Source organism: Geospiza fortis, unplaced genomic scaffold, assembly GCF_000277835.1.
Source record: "Geospiza fortis unplaced genomic scaffold, GeoFor_1.0 scaffold70, whole genome shotgun sequence".
Taxonomy (NCBI): Eukaryota; Metazoa; Chordata; class Aves; order Passeriformes; family Thraupidae; genus Geospiza; species Geospiza fortis.
In genome coordinates, this window is record NW_005054317.1 from 1,523,508 (window position 1) to 1,541,791 (window position 18,284).

Below are 18,284 nucleotides of genomic sequence, written 5' to 3' on the forward strand. Positions count from 1 at the left end.
GGGGGGGGGGAAAATCTTGTCTATTTGAGCTAGAGTGATCACAAGCTAAAAGAATGTGGTTGCTGTTGGCGTGCTCAAATCAAGTTTTCCTTAAATTTTCCTTGTTATTATCACCGATACTGAAAAACGTCTGCCAGGAAAGAACTGCAACACCAGGGAAATGTTGTAAGACCACTGACTGTCTGACATTCTTGCTTTTTTCCTCCTTTTTCCAGTAATCAGTGAGATACATGCAGAAATAGGGTAAGGTCCCTAGCTGTTCCCAAGGACTGTGTGGGCAGAGGGTGGATCTTCCCTAGTACCTTCTGGCATCCTGAATCAGCAGCAGACCCACAACTCTGGGAGGATTTGGCTGCTCTCTCACGGATGAAGCTGGAGCATTTGTGTTCTTAAACCATCACCATTTTGTATTTCTGTTTCCACATAATTAAGTGATTCGCTGAAGGAGAAAGGTCAGACAGGCACAGGGAAGGAGAATGGAACTTGTTAGAAGTAGTGGGGCCCAGCAACTTGCAGCAAAAATTAGAAACAAGATGGAACATAGTTTTTCTCATGGATAAGAAAGCATTTGGAGCACTCAGATCCTCCCAGTCCAGTCTCAGCAGTCTCCAGGAGAATTCTTCTGGCCTCTGCTTAAATGAGAAACTTGATCTGCAGATGAGCTCACCTAGGAATAGCTCTGGTTTTGGGGAGAGTGGCTGCAGTTTATCTTGACTTTGTTGTGTTGCATTGCATACCTGCTCTCCTATGTCATCCCTCTTCTTCAGGCTCAGAGCAGGATGGACAGGTGTGTGTTGAAAGCAACTGCTCTGGATTTTGTTGGAAAGCTAAAGTTGAAAGCATCCAGTGTGCTGAGTGTGCAGGTGTGGGGGGGCTCTGTTTGTGACAGGGGTGCTCTGTGTCTGGTAGAAACCCCAAAGTGTCTCCTCTGGAACAGCTGGCTGTGGCATTCAGTTATAGCTGTAGGTGAAGTGCTCTTTCTGTAAGGTCACAGAGAGGGTTTGGTACAGCTAAACCTCACCAGTGCTTCATTTTAGTGCCTGTTCTTCTCTCTCAATAGCTGTGCTGGTTTCTTCATCCCAGGCATGGTATTTGGGTAGCAAAAGCAGTTGTTTTGTTCAGGGAAAACAGTCTCCTTCCTTGCTTTCCCATGGCTGTAATGCTGTATTACAGATCCAAAAGAAAACCCTCCAAGTCAATAAACAACAAAAAGCAGACTTATCTTTTATAGTGTTCTTGAAACAAATGTAAGGTTATAACACTAAAGCAGGTTTTATTAAATCTAGGCGTGAATCCATATTGAAGAAATAATCCACTGCTTCTTTTCTGCTTCTTGTCTTTTTAATTAGCGCTGGCAATGGGATTGTTAGCTTTTAAGATACGGTAAATATGAGCCTATTAATATTATTGAATATAATACTCAAGAAGGAGCAGGGAATGCTGGTAACTGTAGCTGTTTTATGGAGGAGCTAAAAGTGGGCTCTTTGCTGTTCCACACGTCTTCCTTTATGACTACTGGGGTGAAGCCCATATTGGCAGCCCTTCCCCAGGTCCCTGGAGCAGCCATCCCAGCAGGTGGTGTGGGACTCTTGTCCCTTAGTCCAGTCTGGCAGGATAGGTCTGAGCCCCTTTTCACAACACAGGGAGTGTTTGGAGTTTAAAATAGTTCTGACTCTTTTTCCTTGAGAAATGATTCACCAATTCCTCCGACTAATGCTTTTTGAAGTGTTTTACTGTTGGTTTCAGTCTCTTAACTTGGGCAAGGACTGGATTATAAGGGTTTAACAGTGATTAGCTCTGTTTACAGTATTTTTTCTTGCTCTGAAAGGTACGGTGTTTGCTTTGCTGAGGGGTTTTATTTTGCAGAGTTTCTGTTGACCACCTGCTTTTTTTCATAATTGGTTGCAAGGACAATTGCTAGGCATAATAAATAAAAGATACGGCCTTCCAAGGCTGTGTCATAGGGACTGTACGTCAAAGATTCATAAACTGTGAGCAAAAATATGTGCCTCTCCCTGGGGGCAGGGAAGCGCGTGCCGTGTTCATGTTTGGGGATCCTTCCAAGGTCATGGAGGTAGGAACTTCTCCAGTGCTGGCTGATGGCCTGGCTGGGCTGCAGCCACGCTCAGGATAGGGCAGCCCACCAGCCCAGGTTTGCTGTGAACTCCTCCTCTAGTCTTAATGTTTTTCATTGTGTGTTTTGGAAAAATAGGCTTTCCCCCCCCCCGCCATCTTTCCATGCAGACCAAAGGCTGGAGTAGAGTGTGTCTTTGACGCTCCTGAGTCTGCCTGATCTGTGTCTCAGCCTCAGTCACTGGAGCTTTCAGTCCTGACCAGGCCTTTTGGTGCTCAGCTCTCCATTAGGAAGGTTTTCCCCAATGCCTGACCAAAAGTCTTATCATGGAATCATAGAATGGCTTGGGTTGGATGAGAAAAAACCCCAACATTCCTCTATGTCCAGTCTTGTATCAGGTTGTCCTTGGGACAAATCATGAGCCAATGAGTGTGTTTTCCCATTCAGTTGTGTATGTCAGTGATGATTTTGAGAAGACTCAGGACACGTGTTTCTGAGGAGGCTGCACTTCAGTCTCCATCCCAGTCACTGTCCTTCATCACTCCCTTAAATCTGAAGTAGAAAACAGGAGGTTCAAAGGGGGACATGGGCTGGAGGTGTGAGTGAAAATCCCACTTCATGTTCAGTGCCCAGAGTCCATGCGGAACCCCCCAGTAACTGCCTTCGCCACGCCTCTGTCATTTGGAGGCCTCTGTTCCTGTCTCTGCCAAGTCCCTGTCGTCCACAAGACAAGACATCTGCAGTACATTTGTTTAAAGCAGGGAGATGACAAGCATTGAAACAGATGTTGGAAAGCAGAGCAGCACAAGGCCTGTGCTAAGTGAATGGCCCATTGGGCTGGGGCTGTTTGATGGCTGATTGCAGAGTGAGCCAACTGTTCCTTCAGAGCAGGCTGCCCCCAGGAGATCCCCGGGCAAGAGATGTGCTTTGCCAACATGTGGTGCTCCCTTTGTCACCGTGCCTTTTCAGGTGTACCTGGGGAAAGCACAGGGAACAGGATCATCATTCAAAACCCCTTAGATGAGTAACAGTCTTGCTTATCCAGGCTGAATTGATTCCTGGTTACGAGTTGAACCATTGGAAAGCATCAAGAGCGTGCCTCGGCATCCAACAGCCAGTATCACTCATTAGTTTGAATGAAAAGCCTGTGCAGGCTTTATCAAAGCTACAGAGAGTTTTATCATGATCAACATAAAACAATATTCTGTCTGAAACCTCTGCACCATATTGCCATATAAAAAGCAGCTAATGTCTAGTGATCCTTGGTATATGAAGCAATTCAGGTTTATCACAAGCTGACATATTATGCTTTGACAGCAAAGAATCCCTTTTGTACCTGATCTCATGTTTCCTAAGACCAGCTTTTCACCTCCTCTCATCTTGTCTCTAGGAGCTGATCCCCGTGTGCTGGGGAGGTAGAGCTCTTGTTAAATGAACTCGTGAAACCTGGGAGTATTTACCTGTTAGTAATCTTGGGCGAGACACGAACTTGCTGAGTAAGGGAGCCAGGCTGGGGCTCAGTTTGTTCAGCCTGTGGACAGGAGCTGGATGGAAAACTGGCCCCTAGCAGGGAAAAAGTACCCCTTCATATTCTCATATGTTTGACAGGCATCCTGCAGTAAATGTCAAGGACACAAGGGCTGCCTCTTTCCCCAGGGTAAGGCACAGTCAGGTCCTGCACGTGGTGCTTTCCCAGAGCTGGAGGGGCTCCTGAGCATGGCTGGCACCAGCATGCCCTTCACATTTACATGGGGTTTCTGATAATCCATATGCATCCAGAGATTCCACTGCTACCTTACCTAAGGGAAGGAGAGTGGGGCTCTCCAGGCTGTTTGAGCTGCCTGCAGATGTGCTATCTGCCAATGAAAGACTGTTAGGCACCATCACATTTCCATCTTGTCCTGGTGGAGGGAAGGAGTGCCTCTTTTTCTATTCCATTTTTTTCCATCTCATTTTTTTCTGGATGGTGTTCCAGACAGGCAGTAGGTGACAGGCACATGGTGGGATTTTTGGGGTGTCCTAAAATGGGGCCCGGAATTGGAGTTGATGATTCTGATGGATCTCTTGCAATTCAGGATATTCTATGATAGCCTTGAAAATCATTACTGGATTGCCCCAGTCTTTACAGGAACTTAAACCATTTACCAAAAGCATTTTATAAAAGGACTGGCTCCCATATGTCCAAGTGAAAAACACTGGACTGTGCTTGAACCTCCTTATATCATTATTGTTTATCCAAAAGGATGAAAGGAAGAAAGATCCAGGACACCTGGAGGGATGAAGGGAAGCAGAGCTCCTCTGTTCCTGCCCCACAGATTCCTTACCTGACCAGCCCATACTGAGGCACAAATGGACTGCAAATCTTGCTGCCCAGCCAGAAGAGCCAAGAGGCAATTCTCCTTCTGCCCCAAAAGTCACTGCAGAAACAGGGAGCTGCACCAAGGGGCTTCATTTTCAGGAAATCTTGCTGATACCATTGTTTTGCAGGTAGCAGCCAGGGCACTGCCAGTGGTGTGTCCCATCCAGCCTTTTCTCTCTCTCCAGAGGAGCTTTGGTCCTCAGGTCTTTGTACTTCCCTCATCTGAAACAACATAGATGTTGTGGAAGAGCTAATGTCTGCCAAGGCTTTGACCTGAACAAGGAATTGAAGGGGAGCTAGGTGCATGAGTATGCTTTTGGTCATCTAAAATGGACGTTCAACTGAATAATGAGGAATTTATTAAGTGTAAAAGAGTTATTATTATTTATTTAGAATGTATTGTCCCCAGGCTCGTGCTTACTCTTTATGAAGCCGGGTTTGTGACTTGGCAGTGCAATCAGGAGTTGGGCTTGATGATCCTACACGTATTTTCCAGCATAAATGATTCTGTGGTTCCAGTTTGCCATGTAGTGCTGGCTTTGGGCTCTGCTAGGTTTGGTTCTGCTTGGATTTCCCCAGAAGTTTTGCCAGGGCACATCTGGGCAGATGATGTGTGAGACCTGAGAGTGCTGTGTCCCTGCCCAGAGGTGGCCCAGGGCACTCCCCACTGGAGCAGGGCCAGGACAAAGATCTCTACTCATGTCCTTGGTGCCCACCACCCCTCAGGGCTTCAAAAACCTTTCTCCTTCCTTCCTAAGATGCCATAATTGAGGCAGCATGTGTGGATTAAGGCACCCAAAGTGATGCTTGTTGAAGCCAGCTGAAAGCAGAGGGAAGTGGAAGGTGTCCCTGCCCATAGCAGGGGGGTATGAAGTAGATGATCTTCCAACCCAAGCCATACTAGGATTCCATGATGGGATTCTATGAAGATTAAAGGGATTGATTGATCACTTAAAAGTGCAGATTGTGCTTCCTTCAGATGAAGCAATGGGAGAAGTGTTTCTAAGTCTCATAGTTGTGTTCATGGAGATGAGTTTGCTTACCAGGGACAAGCAGATGCAGTTGAAACAGGTCAGTGCTGTTACTTGTAGGAAAAGTGTTTATTTGTGGCCTTAAAATGAAAAAATCGTTACGCCAGAAAATATTAATAAATAATTGATCAATAGTGGAAAAGGTTCTTTCTGTAAATAAACTCCAGTGTAATTAATAGCTCTGTGCTCAGTAGTGTGCATGCAAAAGAAGCTGGGGATGCAATTAATGTGTCAGGGGCCTGAAGGACATCTGCAGATAAGGGTTAAACAGTCTGTTGGAGCTGAACTCATGAACCTGGTTAAACTGCTGGACTTGTTTGTTTCAGTAAAACTTTCGTCTCTGCTGTGTACATATTTTATAGCATTCTAGAAGAAACACTTAAAGTCATATTTTTAATATAATGTTGGTAGCAAAGTATGAAGGACAGAGGAGGTAACAGAGAAGGCAACTTGCTAATGCAAAAGCAGTGTACTGAAAGTCACTTTTATTTCTTATTTATAATCTACATGCACACTCTGGATAATAGATGACAACGCTCATTCAGTACTTTAACTTCAAAGCAGAGAGAAGGCATGGATGACAGAGCTGGGAGCTGGAACACAAAGGTACTAACAACAAGAGGAAAAATGCCTGTTTACTGGATTGCATTTGTTAGCACGCTGTCTTCAGATATTGTTCCCCCAGGAATAGCGAGAATATGTGCTGCACGAACAATGATTTAACATCTGAAAATGGTACTTAAAGAGTTTTCTGTCTGGTAGTAATGTGATGAAGGCTTCTGAATGGAACCTGGGGACTTCATTTCTTCTATTTATCTATATGTCTCTCTGGTTTTAGTCAGTGGTAATTGCATATTTAACCCCTTAAATAGGTTTAACCCTCTCAGCACCAACTTTTTTTTATTTTATTTTTGGTCTCACGTCTGCTTTTGTTACACTACAGCTGTGCTGTTCTCATTCCCTGCCAAAAGAACCAGAAAGACAAAAGGGATTTTGGAGAAGTTGTGGCCAGGGAAGTGCATTGAGAATAACGCCAAGCTCCACCTCTCGTCTCCCTTCTCCTCTTCTTCCTTTTTTGAGGAAAGCAGTAGATAACAGCATCCAAGGAAAGTGTTTTAATGGGATTCAGTACAGCTGGGAGCCTTATAGCAGAGTGAGAGGGAGAAAGAAGGCTGTAATGAGGGGGGAAGTTGCAGATAGAGCAGTAAATCCACAGTATAAATTTGCTGCTTACTTCAGCAGTCTACTTCTTTGCATCTTTCTCAATTAGCACTTGTTCTGGGGGGCTTGCTTAATAGCTTATGTGAAACAAATATTAACATAAATTGTTTAATTATATCAAAATCTTGAATTCCTCCAAGACGTAAAATTGTTTTTAGCTAGGAATACATCTGCAATAAAACATCATCTAGTTAAAGTAAACGAGCTCTAAGGAAAGTCATAAGATTGTAGCTGAGCTACTTTTACAGTTTATTTTCATGGTATTTAAATTATGATACCAGTGGGTATTTTTAATTAGTGCCTCTTTAAAGTGTGCACTTGTCTACATAAGCCATTTTGGCAAATTTGACTCATTCATACCGTGGTTGCTGTAAAAGAGGCCAGCACAGCCTGCAGGAATTGGAATTAAAAGTTTCTGCAAGCTGTTGTCGACATGACCACATCTCATTAACTTAAGAAATGGAGATTATTTGCCTGAAAGCTTGATTTGACTAACAGTAATCAAATATTAGGCTCAGTGGAGAGGGAAGAGGAAAAACAGCTTCACTGTTGTGATCTATATCCTTAAGTGTTGTGTGGTTCACTTTAAATAGCTGTGGCATATTTCTGCTGTGCCAAACATAAAGGGGAAAAAATGATAACACACAAGGCTTTATGAATAATCTAAGGTTAGTTTTATTTTCCAGTCTGACATATTATTTACCAAGTTTACCAAGGGTAAATATAATTTTTCTGATTATTCTAACATCAAGAAGAATTAATTATCTTGAAAATAGTTTCAAAGTTTAAGCACTGGAAATTGCTTATATCTCATGATTATGAACTGTTAAATAGGCATGAGCCTTAAATTTGTATCCTAGAATCATTTAACTGTTTTTAATGAGAGAAGATGAGGTAGGTTGCAAAATTTTGCATAAAAGAACCAAAATAGTGAGGAGCCTTTTTCATGTGAATACTTTAAATAGCTTGGCAAATGAAACAGCTGAGGAAAAAAAAAAATCTATATTTTGTGCAATAATTAAGGTATGGGAGAAGGAAATTCAAAAATATTTGTGCTTGAGAGAGTGGTAGGGTCAAAATTCAGCATTGTGTGTTTGCCTGGTAAGCAAAGGACAATGTCATACCTAGGTGGAAGCTGTGGCACACGTTGTTAAAAAAAAAGGGTGCAGTTAAACAAAAGAAGATAAAGTCTTGCGCCTTTTTATGTCTTTGAACTGAGAACATGTGCTGCATTTTACTAAAGGAACATGAGCCTTGAATGTAAGTAACTGGTTTTTGCATTAGGTACTCCCTGGAGGTAGCAGAAAAATATCATGTCCCTGCATGAAATGCGAATGTGAAATCTACCAGAAAGAAATATTTATGACCATTTTATGCTTGATTAGACTTGGATGACATCTGTTAGAAGACAGGGACTGGACAAAGAGAGAGACGCTCGGGGGCAAATGTTAACAGAGTTGTTTAGATGATGCTGGGGCAGGAGCGTCCATTTACTGCCAGGCAAAACACAGGAATTGTGTTAGCGAGAGTGCAGCTGACAGGAATTCGCCGTGATGGAGACAGTGTAAACTGACGGGCTGAAATAGTAAAATGCAGCTGTTGATATTCGCCGCGCTGCCACGATTTATGGGCAGGTATCGCAGCTGAACACAGATACTGTAACTTCCAGGGAGCAGATGCATTAACAAAGTTATATAAATGTGAGTCAGCTATAAAAAAGCGACATCTTCACTTTTTAAAGTTGTTATTCCGCCAGGCTGCACTGAGAGTTGGAAGGACTTTCCGGAAAGAAAAAAAGCTGTTTTTTCTTTTTCTTTTTTTTCTTTTTTTTTTTTTTTTTTTGAACTCTGCAGAACACGCTGCTCTGAAGCAATCAACCTGATTGTTTACTTTCCCCTCCTTGCTCTAGCACTGGAGCTTTTCCCCATGCCGCATCCTGTTCTTTTCTGAATGAGATGAAGTTTCTTGGCTGCATCTGCCCCAGTGCAGGGCAGGAGGGACGAGCATCCAACCCCCCTGGCCCAAGGCAGCAGCACCAGCAGCTGTAAATCTTTAACTCCAAAGTTTGACAATTAATCGATGGTGAGCCTTTATGTGTTTTTAATGTTAAACTGTTGTTTACCAGCTCAACCAGAAGCGGGTTTTATGGCTGGAGGTACAAACACTCACATCACTCTGGGTCTTTTCCCAGCTTTCTTTTCCTGTAAATTTTCTCTGTCTGGAATGCTTATGGGAAATGTTATTTTGTTTTTGTTTGCAACAGCTCTGTTGTTTTGATTTTGTCTGAGTGGTATGGAAAACAGTACGTCACTTGGAGTGGGTGTTTTGTCTATTGGCCATTTGGCTATTCCACATATATTTCTCATACTTACTACATGATGACAAGGGAACCCAAATGGCATCATTTTCCAGCTGAATTTTGCTTTCCAGTTTAATAATAGTGAAAGGAAAACAAAGTTAATAGATTTAGCAGTTTTGATACTGCTCACATGCTGATAGATGCCTTTGGATTTTTTTCCCTGTGGTTAAGGGTCTATTTAGACAAAGGTCAGATTAATGCATATATCAGTTTCTATAATAAACTGCATAAAGATTATGTTACACATTTTGCATACAGTTGTGAAAAACTGTAATTTAAGTATCCAAGTCCATAAAAGGGTAATAAACAACTTCAGTATCATCCATATGATTAGTCTAGGGTACTTTTTACAGGGATTTTTTAGGCAGTCCGTAACAGAAGAAATAGCAGCAGATGCCTTCTAATTGAAAAATGATCTGAAATAAATTTTGCACTTGAAGAGAGAACACTGCATTCTCCATTTATCTGTTTAGCTGGAGAGATTTGAATGTGATATACTTGGATTCCTGCATAGTATTTACCATGTTGGGGAGAGCATATCAACAGACCACAGAATGCAGCTTTAAGACCAGATAATTTTTATGTATAGTACCGAAATATAAAATGGAAAGTATGATTAATTTTTCAATTTCTCTCAGCAGATATCTAATAATTGTGCCCATGGACTGCCAAAGGCTCCCATTAAAGATTTAAAATGCAAAGAAAGGTAGAATCAAAAAGATGGTATTTTGGATTAAATAATGTAGAAAAAAAAACTGTAGGGCAATAGGAAAGTGAAAAGCTATTGGCAAAATAAAAGCGTTGTGTCAACTCTCCTTGAGACAGGTTTCAACATTTACACATCCAACTACATCTTTTTTGTAGCTGGCATTTAAAACAAAAATCCTTAAAGGTTGCTTAAGCCAGCTATGATTTTAAAATACATTTTTGGACTTTCAGGTTATGATATGCTTGTTCTCAACAGAGTGATGAAAAATGCAGTGTGTGACCCTGTGTTAGAAATATCTCCATAAATACAGTGGCAAGGGGTGTAATCTGTTATCCAACATTTAAAAACATGTTAGCAAACTCTGTGGCATAACGTTTCTTTCATTAAGTACCAACAGATACAGGGTGGCCAGAAAGCATTTTGCAACAGCTTCTTGGGAATGTGCTATTTTTGTTAGCCTTGGAAAAAGGGATGCTGCAGCCGTAGCATATAGAGGCTGTCAGAAAGGTCCAGCTGGACTTTTCCTCCCTTTTCTGTACTGTCTTTATCACTTTGCTCAGTTCCACATAATAACATCTTCATCTGAGATTGCTGTGGCACAGGGGAACTGCATTTGTTGATCAAATTTGGCTGGATAACACTGTGATCTCGTATCCTGAAGTGCGGAGATGTGCCTGGAATACGTAAGCATAAAGCTGGCCCCTTGATTGATTGATTCTGCCTGTCACAGAACAAGATAACTGGATCAGTAAATACCCTGTGCACTTCAACTTCATCTATACAATCAAAAGTGAGGGCATCATGGGGCTGAAAAACACCGAGGCATGATGGGAATATCTACATTTCAGAATGATAGCCAGGAACTTGCGAAAAGCAAGGAAAAAAAGAAAAATTTTTTATTCCTCCTTTTCCCTGTGTGTTTGTACACGAAGAGCAGTGAAAAGCACATTAATTTCAGCGTGCTTGCGGTGTGTCTGTGTCTCCCTGGATTTATTTCAGCTTCACATCTGTGTAACACTGCTGCTGTTGCCAGTGGTGCTAAGCTAGCATAAGGCAGGGGTAAAACAGGTGATTCAGACTCTGGATATTCCAGGGAAAGCACATTATTTGGGGCATCCTGTAAGAAGGTGGCATTTTATCAGATAAATGTAATTAAGTTATGCTCCTAACTTGAGTTGATTTGCTACTTCGGCAAGTCCCAGAACTGTTGGGCTGAGCATCCCAAATTCAAGCTGCAGAATCCAGCTTTATTGTGGGCATTGAAATTGAATATTAAATGGGAATGAAGAGTGAAGGCGCCAAAAAGAAAAATGAAAAAAGGTAAAAGATGACAGGTGGCAACATTTTAATTAAAAGGCTACACTTTTATCCAGAAAATAGAATATGAGCAAATCAGGCAGGATTTTTGTGCTGTGTTTTTGCAATCCTTTTGGGCTAGAAAATAACTGCCTTAGCACAATTTAAAGAAATTCTGAAGATCAGTGTTCCCCTCAAAAGCGTGTGTGTGACATACTGCTGATAGAACTTGTCAGTCCATCTCCAGCCTGGCGTGTCCTTTGTCCTGCACTGCACGAGGTTTGTCTCTGTGAGATGGGGTGACAGAGCGAGGAGAAGCCTCTCAGGGCACCTTCACCAAAGTGTTACCACAGCAAGGTGTGGTCACCTGCCCTGTCTCCTTCTCAGTGGGGTATTGGCAAGCACAAGGTGTTAAAGCCGCAACAAGCATTTGCCAGGCAGAGCCTGCTGTGGTGCTGTGGCATCTCACCCTCAGGTGTGTCCTGCACACCTTCCTGGGCAGGGACAGGTGTCTGATCCCTCTAGGTCCCTGCAGCTCAGGGTAATCTGTGGTTCTGTGTTCCTCTTACCCCCTGTGTAACTGGGTAAGGCAGCACCAGCACTGAAGCAAATCCTTAGGCTCAGGGCTGCAAGATCAGGCAATTCCAGGAGCAGTTTATTACTATGCTTTTTTGCCTTTAACTGTTTTTACAGTTTATTATGAGATTTATGTGTGGCGTTTAATCTGGCACTTCTATTCAGTGCTTCATTTGCCTAAGACACAGGTAACACAACTTCCTGTAAAGCATTTATATGATTGCTTCAGACACCTTGGAAGTGTGAGGGGCCAGAGAGATCCAGAGCCCTGTGGTGATAACTGAAAACCTCTCAGGCCATGCCATGCTGCTGCATAAACCAGCTTAAGCAGAAAACACTGCCTGTTTTCCTGTTTAAGTATTCTTCTGCATCTAGGACCAGTTCTATCTGGCTGTGGTTTCAGTATATGTATTGCTCCCAAGTACAGCATTGAAAGGATTAAATGGTTGACTGGGCTCTCTAAACTATAATTGTCTCTCTCTGGATTTTTCTGGTATTCCATATAGTGGGGAAGGTTGCAAACTGTATGATCAGGTTTTTTTGCTTCCTTTCCTTACCCACATGGTGACAAAAGGCCAGATATTCATTACTGAGGAGGATACACTATTTACTCTGGGTTTACTCTGAGTGCAAGCTTTCAGCACTTGCTTGGAGTACCATTATTGTATGATGTTGCCATGATTTGCTGGCTGTTTTGGATAAATGGTTGAAGGAAAATTCAACAAATGGCATGAATAGCCTTTGAACGGTATGAATAGCCTAATGTGATTGTGTACCTCATTTTCCAAGATTTCCTTGGGAATCTGCATTTTTTTCATCTAGCACCTGTCTTTTTATGAAGAGTATTCTTTTTCTTTTGGACTCTGAATGACTTGAAAGACATAGAAAAGTCTGGTGTGGCTGTGCACCAAAATTACTTCCCTGTTAGAGGCTGTGCATGGCAGGCTTTGCTTGGAGAGAGGGTTTGAGGTTGTCCCCTAAGGGTCACAGGGCTTTACCTTTTTTGGTCCAGCGCATTGCAGCTTTGAACAATTCCTTTGTAAGAAATTGGACACGGGTGAGTTGCAGTGGTCACGTTTCTGTGAGGCTGCACACCTACATACAGTGCCTCCTGATGAGCTGCCCAGGGAGCCTGGGCAGGGTTCTGCAGGCTGCTGGCCACAGCTGGGGGCTGGCGGTGCATCGTGGCCCAGGTACCTGCTGTGCTGGGGGCTGCCCATGCAGAAGCAAGCCTCAGGGCAGGTATCTGTGCTGTTTGGCCACCATCTGGGAGAGCCACATGTGATGCTTGTTATCATATCTGTCTGCCAGGGGGCTCTGGAGGGGCTGGGTGCTCCCTGCGTGAGCTGACATTCTGCAGCGCCAGGAGTGCTCGCCAGATGGACGGAGGTGCTGGAGAACCTCTGCTCCCAGGGAGACAGAATGCAACTCCTATTTCTTCTGTTTCTTACTGGCAGTCCAAAGCAGAAGGTTTCCCTTCCAGCTTTCAGCTCCTGAAAGATATAATAGAAAAAAAAAGAGTTGCATTATTCTCACCCAGCAGCTGGAGTTGTAGTAAAGGGATGGGAAGCATCTTCCTCTGCGCTTTCTCTGGAGAAACTGGAAGAAATACCTAAGTCAAATCCTGTAGGGTGTGTTGACCAGAAGATTATGTAAGGACTTTGCTACAGGTTGTGGTGGATCAGACCAGGGAGATTCAGCTTCATGGGACATGTCACAATAGAGAGGTCTGGGCTACAGGCAGCCCTTGATGGCTCTTCACACTCTCAATGTAGCAATCATTCTCTGATTTATGGCATTGGTGGAAAGACTGTTGAATTTGTTGGCGTGGAAATTGCTGGAGCAAATTGACAGCTCGCTGTAGACTGTGGCCTCCTTTCACAAACAATATAACACAACTCAAGGAGAGCTTTAAGTCCAGCTATTTAATAATCTATGTGTTAAATATTAGCTAAAAATGCAAAAATGGATATTATCTGCAGATTTCAGGCAGCTAGAGTTGTTTTGTGTAGAAAATATGTGGCAAGTGTTTATTTTTAAATGTTGACCGCTGCTATTAGGTATTTATGACATTGGAAACAGAACAGAAGGCTAAAAGCACCACAACAGCCTCAGGTTGGCTCAAATTGGCTGTAACCACAACTTGAAGAGGGAGTTTTATCCAACATTAAATGCTGGAAAACATCTCACAGCACTTCTCAGGGATCAAAAGCTTTGCAGAAGTGGTCACCACTACACTAGCAGTGTGAAGGATGCAGAAGCAGTGAAATGTAGGAGTTTCAAGTGGCCAGGATCATTCTAAATAAAGTCTCCTGGGGAGCAAGAACCTTCCTTTCTGTGTTATGTACCTCTGTCCTTGTTCTTTTCTTCTCCCCAGTCCTTCAGCTGGGTGGAGTGAGAAAAGCAATTTTTAGGCCGTGTCTACAGGGTGTTTTTATGAAGCACCAATGTGAGAAAACTCCTGAATTTGACACAGCAGTGGAAGGTGGGGCAGGTTCATGGCTCTGAGGGTAATTCTGAACCCCTCCACCATAGGCCTTGTTTTCTTTGGCTGGAAAGTCTGACAGGGCTGACATATTTATGTACAGAGCTAGTATTTAGCTTGGAATTTTACACTTATAAATGATGAACTAAACAGAACTCATTTATGTTTTTCCTTCCCTCTGTAGCTTTCTTTTTTTCCTCTTATTTTTTTGAAATGTGAGGTTACGTATTGCAGACAAGTCTCAACATATCCACCCTGTGCTTGACCACCGGAATTAATAAGTAGCCACATTCCTTGATGATTCTATAGGGATTGGAAGCTAGGCAGCAGAGTTTGCTATGCAAGAGAGTTAATAAAAATTTTCATTGCTGGAGGAAAGCTTATATACAGTAGTCTGTTTGTCCTGTATTTCAACCACCTGAGTCAGAGCCAAAAAAGCAATTGTCTACTACATATTTCAAACAGATGCTGAGGGGTAAAAGGAGTGACTAGAATTCTCAGCAATAAAATGCTGGCTCTTTAAGTTCCCTTGAAGGAAGTGAACCTATAAAATTTTTGCTGCTGACTTGTTTGTCCAGTTCTTTGAAGTATTTAACATTAATTTAGTCTGCAAATCATTGCCACCTCAATTTTTCATTGAAGTATCAAAGCCTGCTAAACACATAACCTTGGAGTGCACAAAAACCCCTGATTCCTTTAGCAGATATATTCATTTAGCTGTTACCCATTTGAAAACTTCCTCCTGACTCTGGTGGTGGGGTAGGCTCTAGGTATTTGCAAAGGAAAAATTTTTGACGAATTTTTTCTTTTCCATGACTATTGATTGTACTCGTAGTAGGTAAGTGCATTTTAGGTGATGGTGTTCCACTATTTTCTCTTAATTAACACCCGTTGTTGCTCTGCATCAGAAACTGAGGTGGAGAACCAGGATGGTTTGATGGAGCAATGGGCTCTACAGGATTATTAGAGGTGTAGGTGTTGAGGAGTAGATGTGCCTGTCCTGTGCTCACCTCAGTGCAGGAGCTGGGTGGGAGCTGTGGGGGCACAGGCTGGTGGTGCCTCAGGCTGCAGCTCTGTCTGCCAGCAGTTCCTGGCCCTTTTGGGCTGTGCCCAGGATTTCTGAAAATAAGAATGAATTGGTGACAATCCCACTCACGCCAAGTGATGATGGACTGTTTCCCTTGTCTCAGATATTCCATCTTCCAAGCAGTCTTTGGGCTCAGACCAGCAAAATGTATGCAAGGGTCTTTTTTTGCCTTTTTGGCAAAAAAATAGCAGATTGTTCAGTGATGGATACACTGGCAAGCGTCTGAGGTTAGTTATTGCTGTGAGATCCTGATCATAGCCTCCTCATAGGGGTTTCTTTTTCAGGTTTTTAATTTTTTTTTTCCCCTTTTGACTTCTTCCTTTGAAAGTTAAGTTTATCGTACTCTCCTGGACCTTGTGCCCTGGGGGATAGGGAGGAGAAGCCCCCTGGTCCCACCCTGTGGGTTCCAGCAGAGCCATGCCCTGCCTGGCACTGCCCACGGCAGCACTGCTGGGACCCGGCAGTGGCACAAGCAGAGGACATCAGCTGTGAGGGGAAGCTTAAAAAATGCCATCAGGCTTAACTTGGAAAAAAATATCAACACAGAGGGTGTCAATTGAAAACCAGCAGGGTGGGAAAGCTGCTGTGCTGTAGTGGGAATGCAGCAGCCTCAAGGCCCTTTAAATGATTGGTGACACACTAGAGATATTGTTAAATTACCTTTTTTATTGGTTCTGGAGTCTTATGTCTTAAAAGACTATTCTTTGGAAGAAGTCAAGAGAATCCTTATATTTGGTTTAGATATAAACCTGAGATACAAAACCTGGATGTGGATCTGGACCTGAACTTTTCCAGTGTCTGGGGAGTATTTCAGGCTGGGATTTTGTTGAGAGACCTCTCTTTGCATGTGCTGGTCTGGAGCACTTGTGTGTAGTGTTAAACTGCAGCACAGCCAAGCTTTAGCCAGGGATGTGTTGGTATTTTGGCATGTTTCCCCACCAAACGGGGAAACAGTGAAGTGTTTCTGTCTTAAGGTTGTTTGAAGATTAAAAGGATCATTTTCTGTTTTGTTTTCAGAACCAAAAATTGAACAAGAGGATTTACAATTTGTAAATTCACTGATTATATTGAAGAGAGGACCAGAAAGGGTTTGGGTTATGGTAGTAAGCAACAAAAGAAAAGGCTTTTTGCATCTAATTCAGCTTCTAAATGTGCAGAACTACTTGTCTGTTTGTAGTTCGTGAGTATTGTTTCCAGTGTGGAATTCTTCTCATCTCTGTGTTTTCATTGCCCCGTCTCTTAAATCCAGATGGTGGACAAGAGGCTTTTTAGTTTTGTTGAAGGACTTCAGGATGATTTTGAAGGGAATGTCTGTTGCTAGTAGTTTGTAAGAGAACCTGGAGCAAAGGCTTAATGAAGGATTGCTGGTGAAACACTTTAATCCAAACACTCTGGTTAAGACTTTCTCTCCAGCCTGCACGGTCCCATATTTTACATTCACTCCCAGCATGGACTTCCTTTGCTGGAGGTCCCATAGGTAAGCCACGAGAGCAAAATATACTACAGGGCCTCATACCAACACTTGGAGTGGGAAACTTTAACTGTCCAGCTTAATTTTTCATGGCTGTAGAACAATAGCCGAGATTGTGTTGTGGGTACAGAGGTGGCTACTGGGGCAGCCCCATTAGCCCTGCACAGGCAGCTCTGCCCCCTTCCTGGGCTGGGACCAAGCTGTGGCCCACGGTGGCTGTTTTTTTGTGGCCCGTGGATGTTTTTCTCCTGTGCTGGAGGGAGATCATCGTGGTGACACGTTCCTGCCAAGGGGAGAGGGCTGAGCACCGCCGTTGCCCGCGGAGCCGCGTTTTGTATCTGCCTGCTGGGGAGCAGCTGCAGGCGGAGGAAACCAATAGGGAAAATGGTGATGCTGAATGGGAAGAGAAGATTTTTTGAAGCTGAAAAGGGCTGTTTATGTATCGTAACCCCCTTTTCAGTGCTGTAAACCCTTTGAAAGCAGCCTCCTCTTTGCTCTGTGCAGCACGAAGCATCCAGGTTGGCTCCTCGGTGACAGCAGTGGCTCAGCGCGGTTTTTGTAGCGCTGTGGAGGAATGGGGAAAATTTCGAAAAAAAATCTCAACTGGCCAAAAATATTCAGCATTTTTCAATTCTATATTGATACTTGAGCAGCAGGCTGGCATCTACAGAGTGCTGAAATAGCTGTGAATTGGTAATTACGAATTACAGCAGGAGATCAGTTCAGCTTAGTGTTCCCAAAGCCTCAGAGATCAAAAGGTGCTAGTGAGAAAGGTAAAACATCGAGTGTCAGTGAATGTGCCAGGCTGCCTGGAACTTAGTTGCACTCTCTAGTTTGTAGCTGAATTTTGTAAGGCGAAAAATTTGAAAAAAGAGCAAGTGGATAACATTTCTATTGAGTCATGGGTATTGCCCGGAAAATAGCAAGGATGTGAAGCAATTGCTGGGGTGCTTGTAGATTTTTATATTTTTCTCAGTTTATCCTTTCGTTTACCTAGTAGAGCAGTAATTAAAGAAAGAAAAGCAGTAAGAAGCAGCAGGAGGGCAGGATTTTTCCTGCTTGTTTTTCCTTAATTTTCTATCAAATGCAGAGCAATACAACCATTTAAATTTTAAGCTGAAAAAGTGCCCCTTTCCCTTTTTTGTACCCTTTTCTTCCCAGCTGTCATGTACAGGAAATGACAGTGTCAAATGATATGTTTGTGTGTCACATTTCAGCCCAGTCTGGGGGGGTCAGTTACCCCTGGCCCACATAGACCCAGGCTGGTATCTCCCAGGCTTTTAAGAGCATCAGTAGATAAGGATCGAGATTTTGAAGCAGGGGATATCAAGAGAATCAAAGGATTTCTGAGCACGCATAGAGCCAGGCATCACCTCCAGCTGCTCAAAAGGTCCCTGCAAGAGTGAAGTTAATCACGAGTAGAAATCGTCCAATTTTAAGGTGGCAAAAACCTCCTTTGCTTTTGCCAAGCTCTTATCCAAGGAGGAGGGCAGTCTTTCCTGGAGAGCAACCTGTCTGGGATGCATTTAGTAAAAATCTGAGATATTTTTCACCACCTTTAAAACCCTTTCACCAATTCCCCAGATTATTGGCAAAATAAGGGTAGTGGCTGATTC

At 43.1% G+C, this 18,284-nt stretch overlaps 1 protein-coding gene across 8 annotated transcripts in view; it reads left to right on the top strand.

Moving 5' to 3' along the window:
* Positions 1-18,284, top strand: part of FOXP1 (forkhead box P1) — a 331,699-nt gene that overhangs the window by 177,252 nt on the left and 136,163 nt on the right. The window lies entirely within an intron of this gene.